Source organism: Pinus tabuliformis, chromosome 2_1, assembly GCF_031772625.1.
Source record: "Pinus tabuliformis cultivar Carrire ecotype Pingquan chromosome 2_1, CPIR1, whole genome shotgun sequence".
Lineage (NCBI taxonomy): Eukaryota > Viridiplantae > Streptophyta > Pinopsida > Pinales > Pinaceae > Pinus > Pinus tabuliformis.
In genome coordinates, this window is record NC_142299.1 from 596,737,350 (window position 1) to 596,762,389 (window position 25,040).

Below are 25,040 nucleotides of genomic sequence, written 5' to 3' on the forward strand. Positions count from 1 at the left end.
AAGATAGAAAAGATAGATCAACACCTTAGAATTCAGCCTCTTCGAGGGGGCAACCTCCTTTACATTACATAAATGAACAATTCTTGAATGATTCAAATGACAAAACCTCCTTTCTATATATAGGAGTCTATGGAGTCACAATATAATCCAGCCGACCTAACAATAATAATATAAAGCCACAAAAATAACAATAGAGGGATTCTATGGGCACATTAATAACAATACGGGGGTAATGGGGGCACAACAATATAAATAAGGGGTATAACTACAATAGTAATGGGGTAATCACTAGTATTATAGGGACCCAACATACTCTTCCTTCGACTATTCCACTAGCATACAAGCACTATGTTGTGCCAACCCCAAACTTAGTGCAATTTCATAGCTCCTTATCTAGCCTTGTGTGAATGACTGAGATTGGAATATTTGGCTTGCACAATGTAGGCATCCTCTTTATATATGTGTTAGGTCTTATTCATTTCATCCTTCTAAGGTACCTTGAAATTTACTCCATATCCAAAGTGGACCCAATGTGAAATATACCCATCTATTTACCATGTCTTTAAACCCCTTAGTTTTGTAGGACTAAAATGTGTGTCCAAGGTGTCCCAACTACCTCAAACATTCAACAATAAACTATTTTTCTGGAGAAAAATTTAAGGGACTCAATGCCTTTCCTTATGTTACATGTCATGATGGGCATATTTCCAATTTCTGAAGTGTGTTGAATATATTAGGAAATTCTAACCACAAACTATGGTGTTGAACCTCAAGTTAAGGTATTTTTGTCAATGCAACGATGAATCAAGGGATGTCCAATATCTAAGGTAACGTATTTTTCTAATCAAATCCAAATGGAACTCTTCTTTTGTTTCCCTACTTAGCCAAATTCCTTACCAAGCCATATGGAATTTCTGAATGCCTTTCAATGGTGTGAGACTACCAAAGGAATGCTTATCTAACCAAAAATCTAATAATGTTTAATATGCACCTTTCCAATTGGAAAAGTTACCCAATAAATTTATGACACACCTTGCATTATGAAAGGGTTCTTAGATCAACTAATATATAACCTCCTATTGCATCAATTCATGTCAGTCAATGACCACCGAAGTGATCATATGATGGAGGTGAATGAAACCAAATTACATTAGGGCCTTATATCCTCTCACACTTAAAGTCATTATCATCCCCACAAACATATATGAGATTATATTATTTTCTATATCAAATTACTTAGAGTATTATATTTGTCAATTTACAATCACTTTACAATGAAACTGTTAAAATAGTTATGCAACTACCCATTGGTGAAACTATGTTTGAACATAAGTGCCTTTTTTGCAATTCTTCCAAACACTAGGTCATGGATGTCTACACTGATCTTTTTTCTTCTTGGTACAACTATATCTTAGTACTTACTAACAAGGTCATATAATTATTTATTTTTGCTATGATTCAACTATCTAACATTATTTTGGCTTCCTCCTACTACTCTCGTAACTCCACTACCCAAAACTAATGTGGTTTTGTACTGCTATTGCTACAACCCAAATTTCCAATGTTCCAATTCTTGTACGTGTAATTGCTTTAGCAATTTTGACCCATTTTGATGCTTTTATACATTGAACTACACAATGATCGTTGTAACCAAGTCAAACCCACCAGAATGCATTTTTTATGCCCCAAAAAATAACTTTATTTTACACTTTAATTTTATTGTATAACTCTACTAAACTGAGGAAAGGATATTACCTACACCTTCAAATTACTTTAAGTTTCCTCCCACAACCTAATTCTCGTAAATTATTTGTTGAAATTTACACCTTTCCCTAGGGCACTTAGGCTCAAATACTAGCTCCTACATAATAGGTCACATTAAGTCACATAACCAATGCGAAGAAGGTGGTTGATGAATGTCGTGACCACTTCACTCAAATGTTCCAATAATTTTTCCAAAATCTTCTAAGTCTAATGAGCCAACTAGAAGACTCCCATAACTCTTAAGAGAGGCATGTTTGCACCAATCCTTGTGTCATCTTTAAACAACAATCTCACAATATCTAAGTCATCCTAGAAATCAACCTCAAATGTACCCAAGGAGTGCTCTACATCATCCTATGTTTCCATACAAAAAGGTGGGAAATGATCTTCCTCATAAACTTGGTCTTATTTCCATTATAAAACATCTAGGTTAACTGAACATTTTTCTTTAGTTGACTCCTTTATCATCTCCATCTTTCCACTTAGAACTAAGTGTCATCGTCGCTAAGTATACATCCACTACTTTGGCACTATCATGGTTGCTAAACAAAATAAAGGTTTCCACCTCTTCCTTAAAGTTGGAAAGTCACCTCTTGCAATGCAAACAATCTATTCAAGGCATCAACCATGTACTCACACCTTTGTGCTAACTATCCTACTTCTAAGGTAGTAGACTACCTATTTGGCCTCAATGTCTAGAAGATGATGGAGAGCATGGAATATTGTCACCGCAAACTTCATCCTCCCAATGAAACACATTTTCTCCTCTATCCAATCCTTCACTAGACTTGGCACCTTTATTATTACCCTAGGCTACACTAGTTACTCCTATGTAGCAAGCTACCAATGGCATTGACTAGTGAGATGAATATGGAAAGTGGATTTTAAGGGAACTATCAAAATTTTCATTAATAATGTATTATGGATTAATTATGGAATTTAACCAAGAAATTTTGATTACAATTCCTTCATTAAACTATTGTCCCCCAAAGGCTACATAGAACTCCTCCTAAATATCATGTGCTAATCCTCCATTAAATCCAAAATATCCATGTCCCTTATTACAAGGCTGCAGAGCACAATGAATAAATTTCAAGGCTATTATTTTGTTGATGACATCAATTTCCTCCATAATGTAGAAATGGTGCATAAATATTAACTTGAAAAGAGGGTCAAACTATCTAAGTGAGGCATGAGGCCTAGGCACTAGCTTTTCCTTTCCCATGAAATATTTTTGTTGACCTTATATAGTGGACATGCTTAAGCCAATTATTAAGGCACTCGAAAACTCCAATGCTACCTTTGAAGTTCAATGTGACAAAAACTCTTCCAAGGCTGTTGGATTTTACTTCAAGTTTGTTGCACTTGGACTTCTTCCAATCCTTGCAACTTTTATCTTCAAAGGACAATCAACATGAACACGATTTTAGTAACAATGGAAACAATCAACAACCTTACATCTCAAATTAAGTAATTTGGGTTTCTTCATTGATGTGATGTTTCCATAACCTTGTGCGTCCTTCCTTCGAAACAATCCCAACTTAGACTACGACTATATCATAGATTGCAACTTTTATGCTAAGTCTTAAATTCATGCCTTGGGTTGTTAACACACAACATACTCATATAATAGATATTCATGCCATGTTGTTATAGCTTCAATCCTTGACTTCACAAGCTCTCCTCCTAAACTATATATGCTAGAAATGTATATGGCCAAACAATATAACCAATACTTCAAAGACTAGATTCACCTAAAGTGTGGACAGACTATCTTGGATTCCTATTGTGCCAAGTCACTAAGTCTAAGATGTTAGCCTTCAAGTTTTTTTTTATCCCACCTACCCAATTTTCCACCAAATCCCAGTACTTCCTTTCAAATTACAATCCAGAGAACATGAAGTCTTCTTAACCAAACTTTCCATTAGAAAGTGGTGAAGAGTATGTTTTAATACCATTATCCTATCATAGGGATAGACTTTTTGTGTGACTTGAGCATCCCATACCACTCAAGAATCCTAGTCATCCATTAGAGAAATTTTGAGCTCTAAAATGATCCTCCTAAGGAATATTACAATATTCTAGTGGAAATAATAAAATAATATTAGACTACATCATCACATTTTAGAGGAAAAAAAAGAAAAAAAACTATTTTTAACTCATAATTTCAACTTATCTCCCTACAGGTTTACTCAAATTTCGAGCGAGAGCACTCATTGGATGCAGAAATTAATTCCTCATCCAAGGAGTACCCATATTTCATACTTTCAATGGACCATTCTACATAAAAATTGAGAAATACATGAAAAAATGTGATTGCAATAACATTTTTGATGTATTTCCATTCTTTGTATAGAAAATTCCATCAAAAGTATGCAACATTAGTACTCCTTTGATTGGGAATTAAATTTTGCATCCAACAAGTGCCACGACTCAAAATTGGAGCAAAACCATAGGGAGATAAGTTGAAAATACGAGTTGAAAAAGTACTTTTTATTTTTTATTTTTATTTTTTAATCATTATACATTTTTACTCCAAAAATGATGATTCATCCCCCATGGTTGGCATCATCGTCTTGAACCCTATTGGTTGTTATAAAGTTGATTTTGGTTGTACATTTATGTTTTAAGGCCCATTTTAGACCGCAAAATTTCTCTAATGATGTGACACCAATATGACTTTTCCACTTGGGCATGACCATCAACCATTTGTATCACCCAAATTACACTTAAGCAACATATCCCAACCAAATTAAATCTAGGCACCTTAAACTCACAAAATTTCATAGTGTTGATTCCACTATAGGAATTGTTGTGCCACTACCACACAACTATAGGAATCTTACTTTCACCTCATGTTATCACAGTTTAGTTTCAGGATAAAGACTTCAGGGGTAATGACTTGGAGAAATTGTTTAAAATATTCCACCAAAAATTTAGGCACACTATCAGATATTTTTTCAGCGTTGGCTTAAAAAATTTAAAACGGTGGAGCTAACAAATCAAATGGAAACACTATGTTTTACTTTGTTTTTCCCTATTTTAGTAACCAACTTTGGGCATGGTTTTCGAGCATATGGAAATGATTTAGGAAAGAAAAGATATATATATATCTATATATATATATATATATATATATATATATATATATATATATATATATATATATATATATATATATATATATATATATATATATATAGATATTTTTTATTTTTTTATTTTTATTTTTTATTTTATATATATATATATATATATATATATATATATATATCTATATATATATATATATTTTTATTTTTATTTTCTGTGAAAGATCCATTAACAAAAAACCTCTCATTGTTTACACAGGTGTCATGGTTTGGAAGATTTGAATGAATCTTTGCAGCCCATTTTTCCATCTTTAGATATTAAATGATTTCTTGTTTTAGTCATCAACTTTGGGTGTGTTTTGCGAGAAGATGAAAATTAATTTTTCAAATATGTAGGAGGCCTGTGTCTAGAATGGAATAATTTACAAAAAAAATTCAGTTTTTACACAACTATCATAGTTTGGGAGATACAAAGGCATATTTGGACCATATTTTTCAAGAATTCACCTGAAAAAGCACATAGATAGTTGTTGATGAACAAACTCATAAATTCCACTAGGGGATTAGATCTTACCATCTCCTTGATAATTTCAAACAACAAATGAAATATGGGTGAGTATTTTTTTTAGATACATTTCCTTTGGATCTTAGTAGGATATGTATATATTTTTAGTATTTTGTATTAAAAAAATTCCAGGAATTGTGGATCTCAAAACTTATGTATTTTTTGTATAAATTAGAGGAAATTTAATAGATCAAAGTTGGACTTTGAGAGAAAAAACACTCTAATGTAACTGTTCTCATTGGAAATTAATGAAAGATCTCTTGGACTAGAATTACAAGGGTTTTTGTTTTAGGGATTCCTCTTTAGCAATTATGGTTTGTATACCAGTGTTGCATTTCCTTCTTTGTTTATCATTATTTTGTATCTTCTTATTTGAATTGTGAAACAGATGTAAAATTAATGTGACAATGCTCTATATATCATATTCATATATTCACCTTTCAACTGATGATTTTATACATAATTCCTCATATTGTTGCTTTGTTTTAAACTCTGAATGTACTCCTCTTCATCTTTCCATGCTATGAATGAATTTATGTCTAGAAATTGTTGATTGTAGGCCTTTGAAGGCAATTACTCTTTTTCACCAAGTTCTAAAGGTATTGAGTCAGTTTCTAATAGGACTCCATGCCAAATGGTATTTTCCTTGATCCCCAACCAAATCTATCATTCTTACACATTAAATATGTCTACTGAGCATACTAGTGACCTCCTATTGTAGTGACCTTGAGTAAAAGAGTCATAGAGAGATCCCTCTCTAGATTGAAGGGTCAAATTTCAATCTTAAAGTGGTTTAAAGGTTACCTCAGTGATTTTGCTCGACAACTAGGGTAATTTATGGGTGATAACATTTGAGCGCTATTTTCGGGGAACGAAGGTGATATCATCCCTGGGTAGTATGATAAAGAAGAAGTTTTGATTGATGATGGTGAACAATTGTCAAACATCAATCAAGTTGTGCATCATTCACCTACCGACTTCATTCTTAGCTCAATCTAGAGCTCAAAACTTTCATGATGACTCCACTGGCTAAAGACTCATTTGTCTTCAGAACTGTTTGAAAACTGCACTGTCTTGAGATGGATCCACAATCTGCAAGGTATTCTCCTATGAATCATGGTCATATTCTTGGATTTCTAAAGCGTATTCCTCGTATAGATCAACAATCATATTTTCCAAGATTCAAAGATGAGGACGAGGATGATTTGTGTTTCATTTGGTTAAATTTCAGATGCATGTACAAAGGCTAGAGGTTAGGTTTCATGAAGAATCTTTGATGGATATATTCATGGTCTCTTTGGAGAGAAATGCAAAGTCTTGGTATGAAAAGTTACCATCTAGTATCTTATATTCCCTTAGAGATTTCCACGTAGTATTTTATGAGAAAAACAAAGAACATTATCCATCCTTATTACTGTTAAAAAAAGTTTTTAGCCTTTTGAAATCTTCATTGGACATTTGGAAAGTGTTTATGGTGACAAGGAGTTTATGGATGAAGATATTCTAGAAGCTTTGTGTGAAAACTCCTTCCAACATTATGAAAAAAATAGAGCATAATTGTTATTATACTTAGAAAAATGTTCAACAAATAATTTCTTCTCTCTTAGCTGAAAATGAAGCAGATCTGATCCTTAGTTTTGTAGACAACCATGATAATGTATAGTAGGTTTATTCTCTTATGATCGACCAATATATTCAACAGTATTTTAATATTTCAAATGACTAGAAACAGGTGAGGATAGTTAGTCATGTTGTTCTTCATACCATTCATTTTCTCAATTTTCAACTCATGAATAAGTATGTGAAAATCATATCTCTGAATTTGCATGCATAGAAACACAAAGGAGTAGGACAACACATAACTCAGAGTATCAAGAAACCTACAATCAAAAAATAGTTTATCCCTTCATTGTAGATTAATCTGATCAACATCTTAATGATGAAAGCTATGTCACATCCCATGATATTAACGAAAATGTGTAGAAGCCTTGTCAGTCTTTATGTGACCAAGAGCATGAAGATAATCGAGTTGTTCTTCAAATTCTGAATTTTTGTTTCAAGAACAAACTTGTGAAGATCAAAATGAGTATTTCCTTGAGTAGAATGAAGAAATATCTTTGGATATTTATTATGTACATGAGATGGATTTTTTTGTTCAAGAACATACATTTTTTTTAATGATGTAGTTCATATGAATGATAAGAAAGAACAAATTGTTGTCATTTATTTTGAGAATGATCTTGAAACTAAATACATAGGAAAAGAACAACCAGTAGTTAAGGATGAAACTAGTCTTTTTCCTTATGCTCATCAATAAGAAGTGCATATCTATGATCCTCAAGATCATTTTTCCACTTTCTGATAGTCATCAAAACATGTAAATTTTGTTGTATTCATGGACCATGGAGATGTTTTTAGTTGGAAGTTTGAGTTATCATCTTTTAAGATTTCATTTTTTTTAAGAGAGTGTGAGTAGAATTCAACCTAGTAGCCATCTGCTTGATTGCTTACGTTGGCAATTTTGCATCACCTGATCGAACAAATATTTTCAGTTGTTAGAGTAGGTTTGATGAATAATCTCAACGATCAAAACATTCCTTTCAGAAGTACATGTTTTTAGTTTCAGAGTGAATTTTATTGCAGTATACATTTTGTATATAATCAATTGGCTTTCAACATGAGTTTTTTTAGCATTCTTCAATTTGCAATAGCAGTATTTTCAATAGTTTGCAACATGCACAATTGGTTTTCTATTTGGGTTTGGTTCAGTTGTAGAATAAGTTGATTTCAAGTCATATTACAGAGCTCTTCAAGTTGGGAGGAGCTCATGGATCAGTCACTTGGTTTATGGGGCTTCTTGTTGCCTCTGAAGGTGACAAAATCCCCATTGGAGTCGATTGTTATCACAATTTAGTTTCAAGATAAAGACTTCAATGGTAATGGCTTGGAGAAGTTGTTTAAAAATCTCCATCAAAAATTTAGGGACTTTGACAGATAATTTGTCAGTGCTAGATCAAAAAAATTAAAATGGCGGCATTGACAAATCAAATGGCAGCACTCTGTTTTACTCTGTTTTTTCATATTTTAGACATCAATGTTTGGCATGGTTTCTTAATAGGTGGAAATCAATTTTTAAAAACAAAAAGAGATTTTTTATCAGAAATAGGCCCATTAACAAAAACTCTCTTGGGTTTTACACAAGTGTCATTATTTTAAATATTCAAATGAATCTTTGCAACCCATTTTTCAAGATTTAAATATTAAATGATTTCCTGTTTTAGTCATTAATTTTAGGAGCATTTTTCAAGAAGATAAAAGATATTTTTCAAATATGAAGGAGGATTTTTTTCCTAAAAATACTCATTTACAAATACATCTTTCATTTGTTACACAACTATCACATTTTGGGATATACAAAGACACATTTGGACCTTATTTTTCATGAATTCAACGTAAAAAACTCCTAGGCAATTGTTGGTGAGCCACCTCATCAATTCGAATTGGGGATCAGATCTTACCATCTCCTTGACAATTTCAAATAGAAAAATAAATATGGATGATGAGGTTTTTAGGTCCATTTATTTTGGATCTTGGTAGGACATGTATATAGTTTAAGTATTTTGTATTAAAAACTTTTCAAGAATTTTGGATCTTAAAACTTATGTAATTTTTGTTTAAATTAGAGGAATTGTAATATATTAGTGTTGGAATTTGAGAGAAAAGACTCTATTGAAACTATGTTCGTTGGAAATAAATGAAATATATCTTGGACTAGAAGTACATGGTTTTTGTTTCAGGGATTCCTCTTTAGCAATTGTGGTTTGTATCTTAGTGTTGTATTTCCTTCTTTGTTTATCATTATATGTGTAGCTTCTTATCCGAATTACAAAACAATTGTAACATTCATGTGACAATGCTCTATATGTTGAAAATTTCCATAAGAAAGTCTCAATTTGATTTTTCCTTGGTTAAATTGAGAAAATTTGAATTTCCACGTCATCAATCAACTTGGATGCAATTAAATTATGTGACATGGCTTGTGTCCCTCAGTTTACTCCATAAATTCAAATTAGAGGGCTTGTGTCCCTCAGTTTACTCCATAAATTCAAATTAGAGGAGTTGGAGTTTAGCTAAGCATGTGTGATTGCTAATTTGTAGCAATCGAGGTCATTTATTTCAATTTGTTTTGAGTTAAACAAGATCTAACTATTAGAGGAACTAATGGAAGGTCAGTTATTCAGTAAGACTTCACTCTAACTTAGTCATCATCCTAAAAACTGATCAATCAAATCAAAATATCTAGTGCATGTATATAATTCAAGGTCCCTAGTTTTGGTGGAGATTCCAAGGTAGTGTAACAACAATTGTAGACTAGTCTTGAGTGTGCAACTATTGCATGCAGTCAAATCATTAACCTTGGGAATTGCACAAGAATTTTGGAGGAAATTCCTAAATAATAGGGGCCTAATTTCCTCAACAATTGCACAAGGAAATAAGGTGTTGGAATTATGGATAACGTGTTATCATTAATGGAAACCTACATGATAAACATGTCAACATTATGATAGCACGATCGTTATGCAGATTGATACAGATGCGACACATGCTACAGATGGTATGGATAGAGAAATGATAGTTCAGAGATAGATGGATGTTAAAGGTGAAGTTTGAGAAAGTATACATGGATGCTATGAAGAAGGTCGTGTACATACATAGGTCCTATAATAGAAAGTGACATACATAATCTGAACCATGGTAATTTGAATACCAAAGGACTTTATCATGTTATTGGCACATAGCAATGGAGAGACAATGCTAATTTGATCTCATCAAAGAATACCAATGACATTACCAAGGGATTTTCCTAAGGTATTGGCTAAGCCTAAAGCTATATAAGGAGATGGAGATCAAGGTGTCAAGTGTGCAAGTGATTAATTTTTTATGAATTATTTGATCTGAAATAGGTGTGCACCAAGGGGTATGGAGATGATTCATATTTGATAGAATTGAAAGGAATACATATTTCTTGATTTGTTTGTGTCTGTAAATAACAATTTTAAATCTATGATCATGGTATGAATCTCCATATAATGATGTATGACTGAAACAATGTGTGTGGGCCAGGATTTGGGTTTGATAGATATTATGAAGGTATGATTCAATTATTTTAGATGTACATTGGTTTTCTTCTAAATGGTTGCGTATATGCATGGATATACTCCTGTAGGGTCATGTATACATTCTGCATTTTGTTGAGATCTATATGCTAATGTTATGCATGATAGTTACGTACATATGTTGATTTATATTATGGTATTCTTGTATATATATGTTAGGATTTGTAGTGTTCTTTGCTGATGACACCTGATGAGTTCTACTCTATTTTCTATTGTTTCTTAATGATGTCTTTATCTTGATGATCTATGTCTAACTATGATGATTGGGCTAGTTGATTGGCAATGATGCTTCAGTGTGGAGATATGTGATTGGTTTAATATTTTGTTATTTTTTGTGTGTATGGGTCAGTGATTGATTCAACATTATAGTTATTCATTATTCAGTTTTCATTAGTTTAATATATATACACATGTGTTATACAGAGGAGGCAATACATACATGAACCTTATTCAGTATAGTCATGTACAAAATTTGAATTTTTTGTTTCTGGTTGGCTGCTAAATTCACATTTAGATGTTCAATTTATTTGTAGTGTTACAGAGTCTCATATTCAGTGCTTCAATTTGATATATTTGCTTGGGTTTATTGTTGATATGGGCCGAGTCTTAAAATGTGATGAAATGTGGCCTACAAGTTGTTTGATGATCATTTGACAAGTGGATCTAGTTTGAAACATTCTAAGAAATGGTCCACAAGAAGTTGAGGGTTGCAGCCGTAAGAAACGAAATATGAGCTTCCATCCAGGAGAAGTTGGTAAACAAGGTTGGGGAGTAATAGCTCCCTTTCAGCAGGAGTTGGAGAACAAGTGCAGGTTGTATCGTTTTGCAGGTGGGTTCATGTGTACTAATAAGAGTCAACATCAATATAAATGTAACGAAGATTTTATTTAATCATAAGAAGAAGACAAAGACAACAACAATGGTGGTTTTCTCCCAAATTGGGTTTTCACCTAAAAATCTTGGTGTTCTACTTGTGTTTCTAATTTGCCATGATTTCTTTATGTTATTTACTGCATACTGAAAAGTAATTTTAACACCCTCCTCCCACATCTACCCAAGTAACTGACCAACCAGGGTAAACATATGACGAGGGGCTACTATGATGGGATTCAACATCCTATGTGACATTAAGGAATTGGAATTGATGGAAACACAACATACAAACTTGCCACATCAGTAAGAGGACTCCCAGGAACCAACCCAACCTTTCAAGTATGGCCCCACTGAGTTTTTAGATCAATTAACCCTTGGAATCTTGCATGATATGGGCATGCGAGTGCCCAAAGGGCTCTGGAAGCTCCCACAACATGGCATGCCAATGTATAGGGACTATTTTACTTAGTGTTGTGCAAGTGTCCCCAGGATTTGAGCAAAAATTTTAGGCCTAGAGCCCAGGTCGCTACCCGGAAATAAATGACACCTTCAGAACAAAAATATAACAAGGTAATGATGATACAAATGAAACTACTTGAACAATGGACTATTTGGACCCCTACTAGCCATGACGAGAATTTTCTCAAATATATCAAAAATATGTAATCTACAAGTGTAAACAATAAAGTTAAGCGTAGGGGTCTCGTACTTATATAAGAATCGCTAAGAAGCATTGTTCTTTTATGTCATTATCTGCATTATCATCTATTAGGTCATAGATGCATCATTCATTCTTTTAAAAATCAAAACATGAGGAGATCCATACCTCATCACTGTCATAATACATGCTTATAAGCAACATAATAACAACATAAATATCAAGGATACATCAGCCAAAGAATCCACATATAAACCAATACATTTACACATAAGATAGCAAGGAAAGAACCTCTTATTAATGAGTGAAAAATCCAACCCGGTATGGTACTACCACATTCCACCCAACCATAGAATGGTTGAGAAAAATATCTCTTCATCCATTCACCCCCGTGCCATATTCCAAGCATGAATGTGGGACTCAAACCAAAGGAACGAACTAGGGCATCCCAAGGCTAAACCACCTCACCCTCATCAATAAAAACTAGGCTTTACTATAATCCATCCCGGATCACTAGCAAAACACCATAAATATGTAATAATGTTAGATATAAGACTTTTGTGATCCCTAATGTGGGAATAAAATATGTAATAACCAACTTTACCATGATCTCCACTAGATCACTAGGCAAAACAAGCATGGATGCCACCAGATTTCTCCACCTACATGGTGAGGAATTTTCATGTCACCTAGTCTCTCAGGCTTTACCACAATCCACACAAAATAATTAGGCCCTAAACCAAGACCCACTATCTAGGATTTACCACATATCCCATCCCAGGATTACTAGGCCTAATGTAGAGCACCCACCTCTAGGCTTTACCGTATATCCCTCCATTCATTAGTTGAAGACTCCTAAGCCCACTGAGGCAACACAAAATCTGTCTTTATGGCTACCCACAATCCATTTCAAGGGTTACTAGGCCATGTTTTCTATCATTCAGAGATCCACCTTACTCATCTTCAAATCCATCTGGCAATCCAACTCAATGAAAACATGAGAACCCCATCGCACCGTGGTTATCTGGAAATGGCAAGGCTAGGCTAAAAACATTGTCACACCTAGAAAAACCCATGCCATAATAGAAAAAGAACCACATGCAATACCATGCATGCCAAATATAATAAGGAAATCACACATGCAAATTGATACCTGCAAAGGATCTCGTTGTAGTTGCTTGATCCTCCTCTTCCTTCCTCTTTCCTTCTTTGCCCTTCTTTATCCAATGCCAAAGTGCCCAAGAAAAATCTAAGTGTCCAAGAATATGAGAGAGGGAGAGAATAAAATATATCTCCACCAAAAACCTATCAAAAGCTTGAGCAAAAAGCTTGTCAACTGATCCTCAAAAGGCTTTTTATCAATGAGGCCTCTATTTTCTTCATTTTCCATTATTTTCCTTCAATTTCCTCCTCACATGCAACTTGTGACCTTTCACCTTCCTTTTCTCCTAATCTCCATTATTTCCATAAATATATGTTACAAAAATACCATTTTGCCTTTCCAAATCCTTTGCCATTACCTTTGCCAATTTCCTTATCCATAACAAACCGAATGAATAACCACTAGGATGTTTTTCCCACCATTCAACTTGGAATATGTGTCCTATGACCGTGGTCTTACATTGATCTTGGGGTTGTCTTGGCTTGGACCTATAAAAGATCTATTGGGGGTGAAATTTTTATATTTACATGGTTTTTTTAAACAGGGCTATTAAAGAACCCCCCCCCCCCTGGGTGAACACTATCCTAAGTGTTCAATGACACCTATAACCAAAAAGACCACTGAAAACTAAACATACTATCCATGGAGCTGTATAACGTAGTCTGTTGCAGTATTTATAATGATCAAGTGCTAAAACATGAAAAACATACCATTTACGGGAGATTTATAATGCAACTCATCACTGTATTTACAATAATAACCACATATACACACATACACATTTTATTCACCCATCAAATAACTATATTGTTTATGGAGCTTTATAAATCCATCTCAATAAAATATTTACAATAATACACACATATACAAATATGCACATTTTCTCAACCAAAAAATAAAAGGATACGATGCCTACATCTACAACAAGGGAATCCAAAGGATCACACATCTACCCTTAAAGTAATACAAAGATTCACCTCCTTCCTAGGAAGTCTAAAATCCACTGCAAGGTCAAATCTGCATCTATTTTCTAGTGCTATAATCCTATGCCACTTGTCCCTTTAGGGAATAGTTATAATCTCATTGTTCTAGGGAACACTCCCAATGTGCACTTGATTACATTTATAAATGCTAATGACCAAACCAAATATATCCCTAACCTTCCCTTCTCTGATACACATTCCCTTAGGTAATTTGGTCACACTCTTCCATGCATTGCCTTGCCTTCCAAGTTCTCCGGCATCCCCTATCCTGGGCGATCCATCCCTTGGTATGGCTTCCTCACATCAGAAGGTCAAACAACCAAGGCATATATCTACCTAAAAACCATCATATTGATCATAGCATGCTCATGGAAATCAATGGTGACTATTGGGTACCAGTGTCCCATAATGGCCCTACTCCTGAAGTCATTTACCCACATACTTCTCCCTATTCCAATTCCTTTTACGGTTGCTGCTAATTATTGTAGTTAGTTTCAACCACCCACCTGGGAATTTCCCATGCTTTCTTGTACAAATAAAATAACTTCCATTACATTCAAAATAAATTGAAATAAGTTCACTTCATACCTCATTGGTAGCTCAACAACAAGGTACACTTGCAATCATGTTTACTTCTTGTCATAACAAGTCGAACTAGCATCTTTGATCAAAAAAACATATCACATTAGGTTAGCTCAAAACACATCATAGATCAAAATAAAAAATCACATGTAACCATCACAAGTCAGAATCATATATCACATGCATAATAAAACTGAAATAAATTATCGGTACTTATCCTTATTGTGTATGCACAGTAAATCGGTTGCCACACCCAGCAAACACCCAAGGCCTTTTTATTTTCTTCAATCATGTACACATACATAATGTACATCCACACACAACGTGTGACACCACACAGTACATGTACCTACACCTGGTGTACAACACAACACAATAGATGTACTACACAGAGTACAACACAATGAGTACACATGTCACGATACCATATCTACACAATGCACGTACATAATATCCCATGCCTGCAACACAACATTTATAACATGCACATAATACGACATGTACACCAATACCATAAGTACAACATGTACATAGTACCACCTGTACATAGAAACACCTTCACAACATGTACATAGGATCACATGCACACGACACCACCTGCACAACATGAACACAATGCCACATGTACATTGAACCACTTGTACAATGTGTAAACATACCAAATGTACACAATAACACATGGATGACATGTACATGACACCACATGTACACAACACCACATACACGATAGGTACACAATGCCACCAGCACACAACACCACTTGTACAACATGTACACAACACCACTTCTACAATCATGCACACAATACCATATGTACATTGCACCACATGTACAAGATGCATGCAACACCACATGTATGTAGCACTACATATTCAACATGTACATAGTATCCTTTGTACACAACACTGCATATCCAACATGTGCACAACACCATATGCACACAATACCACATATCTATTATGTGCACAACACAATATGTACACAACACCACATATCCAACATGTAGATAGCACCATATATACCCAACGCTGCATATGCAATACACCACACTATTTGTACCACCATGTACATAACATTGAATAAACAACATGTACACACACTATATATACATGACACTGCATGCGCACAACATCACAGATGAAACAAGTACAACATATACAACATATGCACAAGAGTAGCACCACACATCCAAAACCATGTTGTCTCTACCAAGCAACCTCACTTCCAGTGTCTTATCCATGCTTGTCCCAACATGCCTCAAACCACACTGCTTTCATTTCACTTATGTATCTATTACCATTAGCATGTCCATAACATAAACACAGACATAGTATAATCGTATAACATCAATGCATATCCACGTGATACTCACCTCAAAGATCTGTCAGCCTACTCTTCCCACTTGATTCCTCATGAACCAGGAATCTCTTCATGCCATTCACCTACATAAGAAATCATTCCTCCAAAAGAATGATCCTTGATGACCCTAAGAGATAGATACATACATTTATACATAGATACATATACATAAGCATTAGCATAAAATAATCATGATCATGTCAGACAACGACACACATACACACATACATACACATGTAAACATCAACATAATCATGATCATAACATAATTACCAGCATTAGAGGAATTTTGAAGTCTAAAATGGGCCTCCTAAGAAAAATGTACAACCAAAATAAACTTTATAAGGACCAACCGGATTCAATATGATGATGTCAACCATGGGGGATGATTTACCATTTTTGGAGTAAAAAAATAAAAAGACTAAAAAATAATAAAATAACAAAAGAATAAAACTACTTTTTCAACTCGTATTTTGAATTTATCTCCCTAAGGTTTTACTGAAATTTCGAGCAGGATTACTCATTGGATGCAAATTTTAATTCCTCGTCCAAGGAGTACCCATGTTGCATACTTTTGATGCACCCGTCTACTCAAAAAATGAGAAATACATGAAAAAACATTATTACAATAACGTTTTTCATGTATTTCTCATTTTTCGTGTAGTAGGGTCCATCGAAAGTATGCAACATGGTTACTCCTTGGATGAGGAATCATTTTTTTCATCCAACGAGTGTTTCTACTCAAAATTTGAGTAAATCCATAGGGAGATAAGTTGAAAATATGAGTTGAAAAAATAGTTTTTCTTTTTTCCCTCTAAAATTTGATGATGTAATATAATATTATTTTATTATTTCCACTATTATTTTATAATTTCCTTATGAAGCCCATTTTATACCTCACAATTTCCCTAACGATAACATAAGGTGAAGGTGAAGGGAACTCCCTTTATCTATTCAAACCATGCGCAACATTGACAACAATCATTCCCAACATAGCCAAGGCTTTTGATGGCTCAAATGCATTTACTTCACCTTTCTTGTTACCTGTCTCATGATTGTACTGCCACTACCCATTTACACCAATGGACTGAACCAATCCAACCGATTGTCATATTCTTACCTTCCACTTCCCTTACTCATGCATCGATATTCATTTGGATCTTACATTACTTACTAGGTTTCATTCAAATCTCCCTGAGCTCCATTAACTTTCATATTTCCCAACCAATTCCCAAGACCCTCGAAACATAAAAGGCAAGAACATGAAACAAACAAGATGAAAAACATGAAAACCAATAACAATATGACACCGCGAACAAAGTGGTAGGCGATATACTAGACATAAAAAAAGTTGCAAATCAATCACAAACAAAGCATAAAGAATCGAAATCACAAGACTCTCAATGGACACCTTGACTCAATCCCCATGTTTCCCAATGCTTCCAAGGGAAATCTCAACCTGAGCCTTCTTCGGAATTTCATGGTAGTCTCTTTGCCATGCAATTCCTTTCATCATACTGCCACACAGAAATAAATGTTAGTGTATAAGCACATATAATATACCAGCTATCTTACCTTGTTGGGCCAAGCATGTTGCTCCCAACTAAACACATCCATGCCATCACTCAAGGAACTCTAATCCTTTGATGAATCTAGCCAAAACTAAAACCAGCTGTTATATCTCTCAAATACATATTTATGAATATAACACATAACTTCATAATGTCAGACATATTCAAGGTTAAGAAGACTTCCTGTATGCAAATTACTCATTCATTTGAAATTTCCCTTTCCAGGCATAACCAAAGAAATTCTCGCCCAATTCCTTTATTTCACCTTTTCCTTCTTGCAAGAGAATATTAATATGTATGGTCACATCACCCAATGGATAGTTATATAAACAAATCAACTATTACCTTGTCATACTAATGCCAAGAATGTTACCCTGCAATTGCTCACACATGTCAACCACATGTTCCAAATATCGAGAAAATCATATCTATCAATTTGAAATCCACATTTACCAAGACTAGCAATCATACCATAATCCATAGTCAACTTATATTCATTAGACACAATGCTACAAATGCCACCTATTACACTCAAGTACATGTCAACTATCTCAACACATATGTGTGAGTAAAACCATCTTAAAACAACACCATTTCTTGTTGCGACCTTATAGACACATACTCATATCATGTGATTAATCAAACATTCAACCACAAATAGACAACTAATAGACACCAACACTCAAACAAAAAATAGATGACATAATCAAAAATTCAAGCACAAGGTAGATGAAATAAGTGAGATAATACCTTAATGTATCTCAAGGGAGGCTATCTTGTCTGCACAATCAATCCAAATTAGCATGCTATAACTTCACAACATATCAACTCAAACAGAAATAAGGTCATGATATCCATAATAGTCATTAGCTCATAGGATCACATCATAAACTCATAAACAAATATGATTCATACATAATAATCACATCTGCACAGTTGGTCTAGATTAGTACAACACAATGTCACAAATAAGTCGACTCATACTTGAATGTTGTAACCCTAACCATCTGCAGAGGCCAACCCAATTTATCATGATACATATAACATCAAGATATTAATTCTATAACCCTAGTCCTTAGTTAATTAACATATAACAACAATAGGTTAACATATAACATGCTCATTAACAACATATAACATAATCATCGAGCTAACTACAAGTTAACATATAACATATTCATCAATGACATATAACATAATCATCAAGTTACCTAACATAAAAAAGCAACATCAATGCATATAACAAGAAGTTACTATCATTCATGACTATCTGACACATGTGAAGATGACTACACTAATCACTACACTAATAAACTAGAATCTATCATGTATGTAACCATAACATCAATAGAATGAAATACATAAACATAACCATAATGCATATAACAATTTTTAACCTACATACTTGCATGCTCAAACTACAATCCTATATGATGACATGCTCTTTCCTTGAGTTCAAATGCTGCAACTTCAATTTGATGATCTACATCTCTTTCTCTATCTTAGCCAACACATCAGCATCATAACACAACAATGTCATCATGATGAACTAAAATTCATACAATTACCTCACAATGCATGTTTGACCTATTACACATGCATAACTATAACCATGACAATCCATGCATAATAACATATGGACACTGGCATGCATAAAAATTTCATATACAATTGACATGATTTCATGACTAAATCATCCCAATAACAACATCATCAACCTTCACATGGTGACATCACTACAACCATCATCAATACCATGAAAATTCAACAAGAACATGGACTAAAAGCATAAGGAATGAATATACAACCGACACGAATGCATGACAGAGACACCACCCATCTAGTATGAGGGGTGAACCATGCTCTGATAGCACTCTATAGCACCCTCCTCCCACATCTACCCAAGTAACCTGGCAACCAGGTTAAACATGGAACAAGAGGCTACTATGATGGGATTAAACCTCCTATGTGACCTTAAGGAAGTGGAATCAATGGAAACACAACATACAGACCTTCCACATCAGTATGAGGACTCCCACGAACTATCCCAACATTTTATGTAGCCAGGGTCCCACTGAGTTTTTAGACCAATTAACCCCCAGACTCTTGCATGATATGGGTATGCCAGAGTCTAGATGGCTCTGGACACTACCACAGCATGGCATGCCAGTGTCCAGGGACTATTTTGCTCATTTATGTTCCAATGTCCCTAGGATTTGAGCCACTTTTTAAGGCCCAGAGCCCAGGTCATTGCCCATAATTAAATGGCACCTTCAGAATAGAAATATAACAACATAATGATGATACAAATGAGATTACTTGAACAAGGGCTTGACTGGACACCTATTAGCCATGACAAGAATTTTTTCAAACATATCATAAATATGTAATCTACAGGTATAAACAACAGATTTCAGCATAGCGGTCTCCTACTTATTTGAGAATCACTAAGAAGTAGTGTTCCCTTATGTCAATAGCTTCATTATCATCTATTAGGTCATATATACATCACTCATTCATTTATAAATCAAAACATGAGGAGAGACATACCTCATCACTATCATAATACATGCTTATAACCATCATAATAAAAACAGAAATATCAAGGACACATTAACCATAGAATCCACATATAAACTAGTACATTTACATATAAGATATCAAGGAAATAACCTCTTATTAATGAGTGAAAAAGCCAACCCGTCATGGGACTACCACGTTCCACCTGACCATAGAATGGCTGAGAAAAATATATCATCAGCGATTCACCCCCATGCCATATTCCAAGCATGAATGTGGGACTCAAACCAAAAGAACCAACTAGGACATCCTGAGGCTAAACCACCACACCCTCATCAATAAAAACCATGCTGTAGTGTAATTGTTGGGTCCCTATAATACTAGTGATTACCCCATTACTATTGTAGTTGTATCCCTTATTAATATTGTTGTGCCCCTATTGTCCCCATATTGTTATTACTGTGCCCCATAGAATCCATCTATAGTTATTTTTGTGGCTTTATATTATTATTGTTAGGTCGGCTGGGTTATATTATGACTTCTTAGACTCCTATATATAGAAAGGAGGTTTTGTCATTCGAATCATCCAAGAATTGTTCATTTGTGTAATGTAAAGGAGGTTGTCCCCTAGAAGAGGCTGAATTCTAAGGCGTTGATCTCTCTTTTCTATCTTTTTGTGAGTTTGTTTCTTAACATTTGGTATCGGAGCTTTGGATTCTAGGGTTTCGCTGCTCCAAACAGGTCATCGTGGCATTTTCACTATAACATTTTTTCTATGATGTTTTAGAAGCTAAAAAAAAACCCATTTGAAAGAAATCGTGCTAAATCTCGGGTCCGAATTTTAGAGCTTTTCGTGCTATATTGCAGAGATATGATCTAAGGATGTTAGTCTTTTTGCAGACTCCTGAATTACATTCCAAACAGGTGACCTGGGAAAAATTGTCATAACTTTCTCTCTGAGCATCGGATTAAAATTTCATAAGAAGTTACAGAAAGATGACAGACTGTAGTTTCTTGTATATATTTTTTAGAGCTAAAGGTTGAAACAGTGACTCGTGGCACTATAATCAGGTCATCTTGGGAGATTGTCCATAACTCTTCCTTAGTGAATCCAATTTGGATCAGACTGGTGGAATTAGAAAGAGGACATAGAGGGCTACTATAGGTCGCAATTTCGGAACTGGATGATCTGAAATTATAGAGATACATCAGATTCAATATCAAGCTTTTACAAAGTGAAAAAAGGTGTGTAGTTTTTATTTTTTATTTTTGCATAAGCTTGGTTTGAAAAATTAGTTTGAATAGGTAATTGATGCCCCGAGGAAAGAAAATGCAAACACCTAGTAAGAAACCTAAAAGGTCTAGCATGACTCATGAGGAAGAGGAAGAAATGCAACATGATATATCAAAATTATGAGACCAAGTGAAACAAGTGTCACTTGCACAAAAAGCAAGAGAATCTAAGATGGATGGTTTAAGGAAAGATGTAGAAGCTAAGATGGATGGTTTAAAGAAAGGTGTATAAGCTAAGATGGATTGTTTAAAGAAAGGCGTAGAAGCTAAGATGGATTGCATGGAAGCTAAGATCAATGGCATGGACGTTAAAATTGATGGCATGGATGATAAGATGGAAGAATTGAAGATAAATATGAATAAGTTCCTACAAGAAATGGTCACTAATGGTGAAAGGGTATTAAGGAAACTCATGATGAGAACAAAAGAAATGTTAATCATGATTCCATAGACTCTAATGTTGGATCGAAGACCCACCATATTCCAAAAATTGATATGAGGAAGTTTGATGGCAAGGATCCCGCAACATGGATATTACAGATGGAGCAATTTTTTGATCTCAATAATGTGCAAAACACACAAACGGTACGTATTGCAACTTTATATTTGGAACCAAATTAGTTTGTATGGTATCAATGGCTTTTCTCTCGTAAACAGATTATCACTTGGGCAATTTTTACGGAAGAATTGACAGCATATTATGAGGATACAAAAAGCAACACTTTTTTTAGCCAATTGATAAGTCTCAAACAAAAGGGTTCAATAATGGAGCACATTGAGGAGTTCCAAAAATTGAACATAAGGGTAAAAAATATTCTATAGGAGCATAGGATTGATGTGTTCATAGGAACTTTAAAGGATAATATCCAACATGATATTCGTCTTTGGGAACCTGATTCATTAGAGAAGGCATTCAGGTTAGCAAGAAAAATGGAAGCAAAATTATGGCAACCAGGAAGCATACCACTCACAACTATAAAGATGGAAGTGTTGTTGCTCCTAGTCTTCCACAACCTATAAGGTTGACACCACAACAACTGGAAGGAAAAAGAGCAAAAGGGCTTTTTTACAGTTGTGATAGAAAATACACTAAAGGTCATAAGTGTGCTGAGAAGAAATTATTCTACATAGATTGTGAAGAGGAAGAAGAAAAGGAGCAAGAAAGGTCAAAAGAAGAGGATATACTCTAGGAACAAAGCCTAGATAAAGAAGAAATGAATCCGACCATATCTTGTAATGCATTGGTGGGAATTACCACTCCTCAAACCATCAAGATAGAAGGACAAATCAAGAAGAAAAAGGTAATAGTGTTGATTGATTCAGGAAGTACCCACAATTTTATTCATTGTAAGGTAGCAAAAGAATTGAATTGCTTCTTATATCCAGCACCAGAGTGTCAAGTGATGGTTGCAAATGGAGGAACAATAAATTGCTCTGGAAAGTGCCATAATATCAAGCTATCCATGGGATAATATGTATTGACTAGCCCAATGCTTGCCATTCCAATGGAAGCTGCTGATGTTGTACTAAGAGTCCAATGGCTACAATCCTTGGGTACAATAGCTTTTAATTTTCAAGAACTTTTCATGAAATTTTCTATGGAAGGAAAGGAAGTTGAATTAAGGGGTATTGTAGGGAAACCGGGAAAGATAATCAGCTCTAATGGTATGACAAAGCTTCTAAAAAAGGAACAAAGAGGTGTAATTGCACAATTATGTTCGCTAGATGTTTCCACGTTGGAATCATCTATTTCTTCAGATATCCAAAAAGTCTTGGACAATCATTCCAAGGTATTTGAGACTCCCAAAGGTCTCACACCTATTCGTGATCATGATCATGCTATTCATCTGATTCCAGGAAGTGTTCCTCCAAACATCAGGCCATACAAATATCCCTATGCCCAAAAGAGTGAAATTGAACGTATGGTTGCAGAAATGCTAGAGGCTGATATAATTCAACCGATTCAAAGTTATTTCTCTGCTCTAGTAGTATTGGTGCACAAGAAGGATGGATCATGGTGCATGTGTACGGATTATAGGGAGCTCAACAAGCTCACTATTAAAGATAAGTTTCCCATTCCTGTCATTGATGAATTATTGGATGAATTGCATGGATCAATTTACTTCACCAAGTTGGATCTTCGTTCAGGATATCATCAAATCAGAATGAAGACTGAAGACATTCCGAAAACAACATTTAGAACTCATGAGGGTCATTATGAAATTTTGGTCATGCCTTTTGGCCTTACCAATGCACCTTCAACATTTCAAGGTTTGATGATATACTAATCTACAACAAGTCTTGGAAGGATCATGTTGAACATGTTGACAAGGTGCTACAACTATTGGAGGAGAAACAATTATACGAAAAAAGATCCAAATGTTTCTTTGGAGTACAAGAGGTGGAATATCTGGGTCATATTGTATCTCATGAAGGAGTTAAGGTAGACCCTAGCAAAATTAAATCCATTAAGAAATGGAAAATCCCCACATCCATAAAGCATCTGCGAGGATTTCTCGAGTTGGCAGGATATTATCACAAGTTTGTTAAGAATTATGGGAGAATAGCAGCGCCTTTAACAACATTATTGAATAAAAATGCATTTTCATGGACTCCAGAAGCAACAAAGGCCTCCGATCATCTTAAAGAGGCAATGTGCCGAGCACCGGTCTTAGCTACACCAGACTTCACAAAAACCTTTATTGTGGAATGTGATGCTTCAGGAAATGGAATTGGTGTTGTTTTAATGCAATATGAAAGACCCATTGCTTTTGAAAGTTGTCCAATCAAGGGAAAGTTTTTACACAACGTTATTTATGAGAAGGAAATGTTGGAAATACTCCATGCACTTAATAAATGGCGACCCTCCCTAATGGGAAGACACTTCAAGGTAAAAACGGATCATGATAGCATTAAATACTTTTTAGAACAAAATTATACTCTGAAGAGCAACAAAAGTGGGTCACAAAGATGTTGGGTTATGACTTTGAAATCATCTACAAAAAAGGGAAGCAAAATGTGGTGGCATATGCACTCTCAAGAAAGGATGAGGATGTGGAAGCATTTTTGTGTGCCATTTTTATTATCCAACCAGATTGGATAAACGAAGCAAGGGAGGAATGGAAGAACAACGAAGAAGTGGGGGCACTTATTCGAAAGTTACAACAAGACTCCAGTATGTCTGATACATTTAGCTGGAAAAATGATTCATTATGGTACAAAGATCGCTTATAGCTCTATAATAATTCCCAGCTAAAACAAAAGATTCTTATGGAATTGCACACTTCTCCCTTGGGAGAGCACTCATGATTTTTAAAAACTTACCACAGGGTTACGAAGGAATTTTTTTGGGAGGGCCTTCAATCAAATATTCAAAAGTTTGTGGTGGAATGTTTGGTTTGCCAAAAAAATAAAGTTGAAACAATTAAGACACAGGGTCTA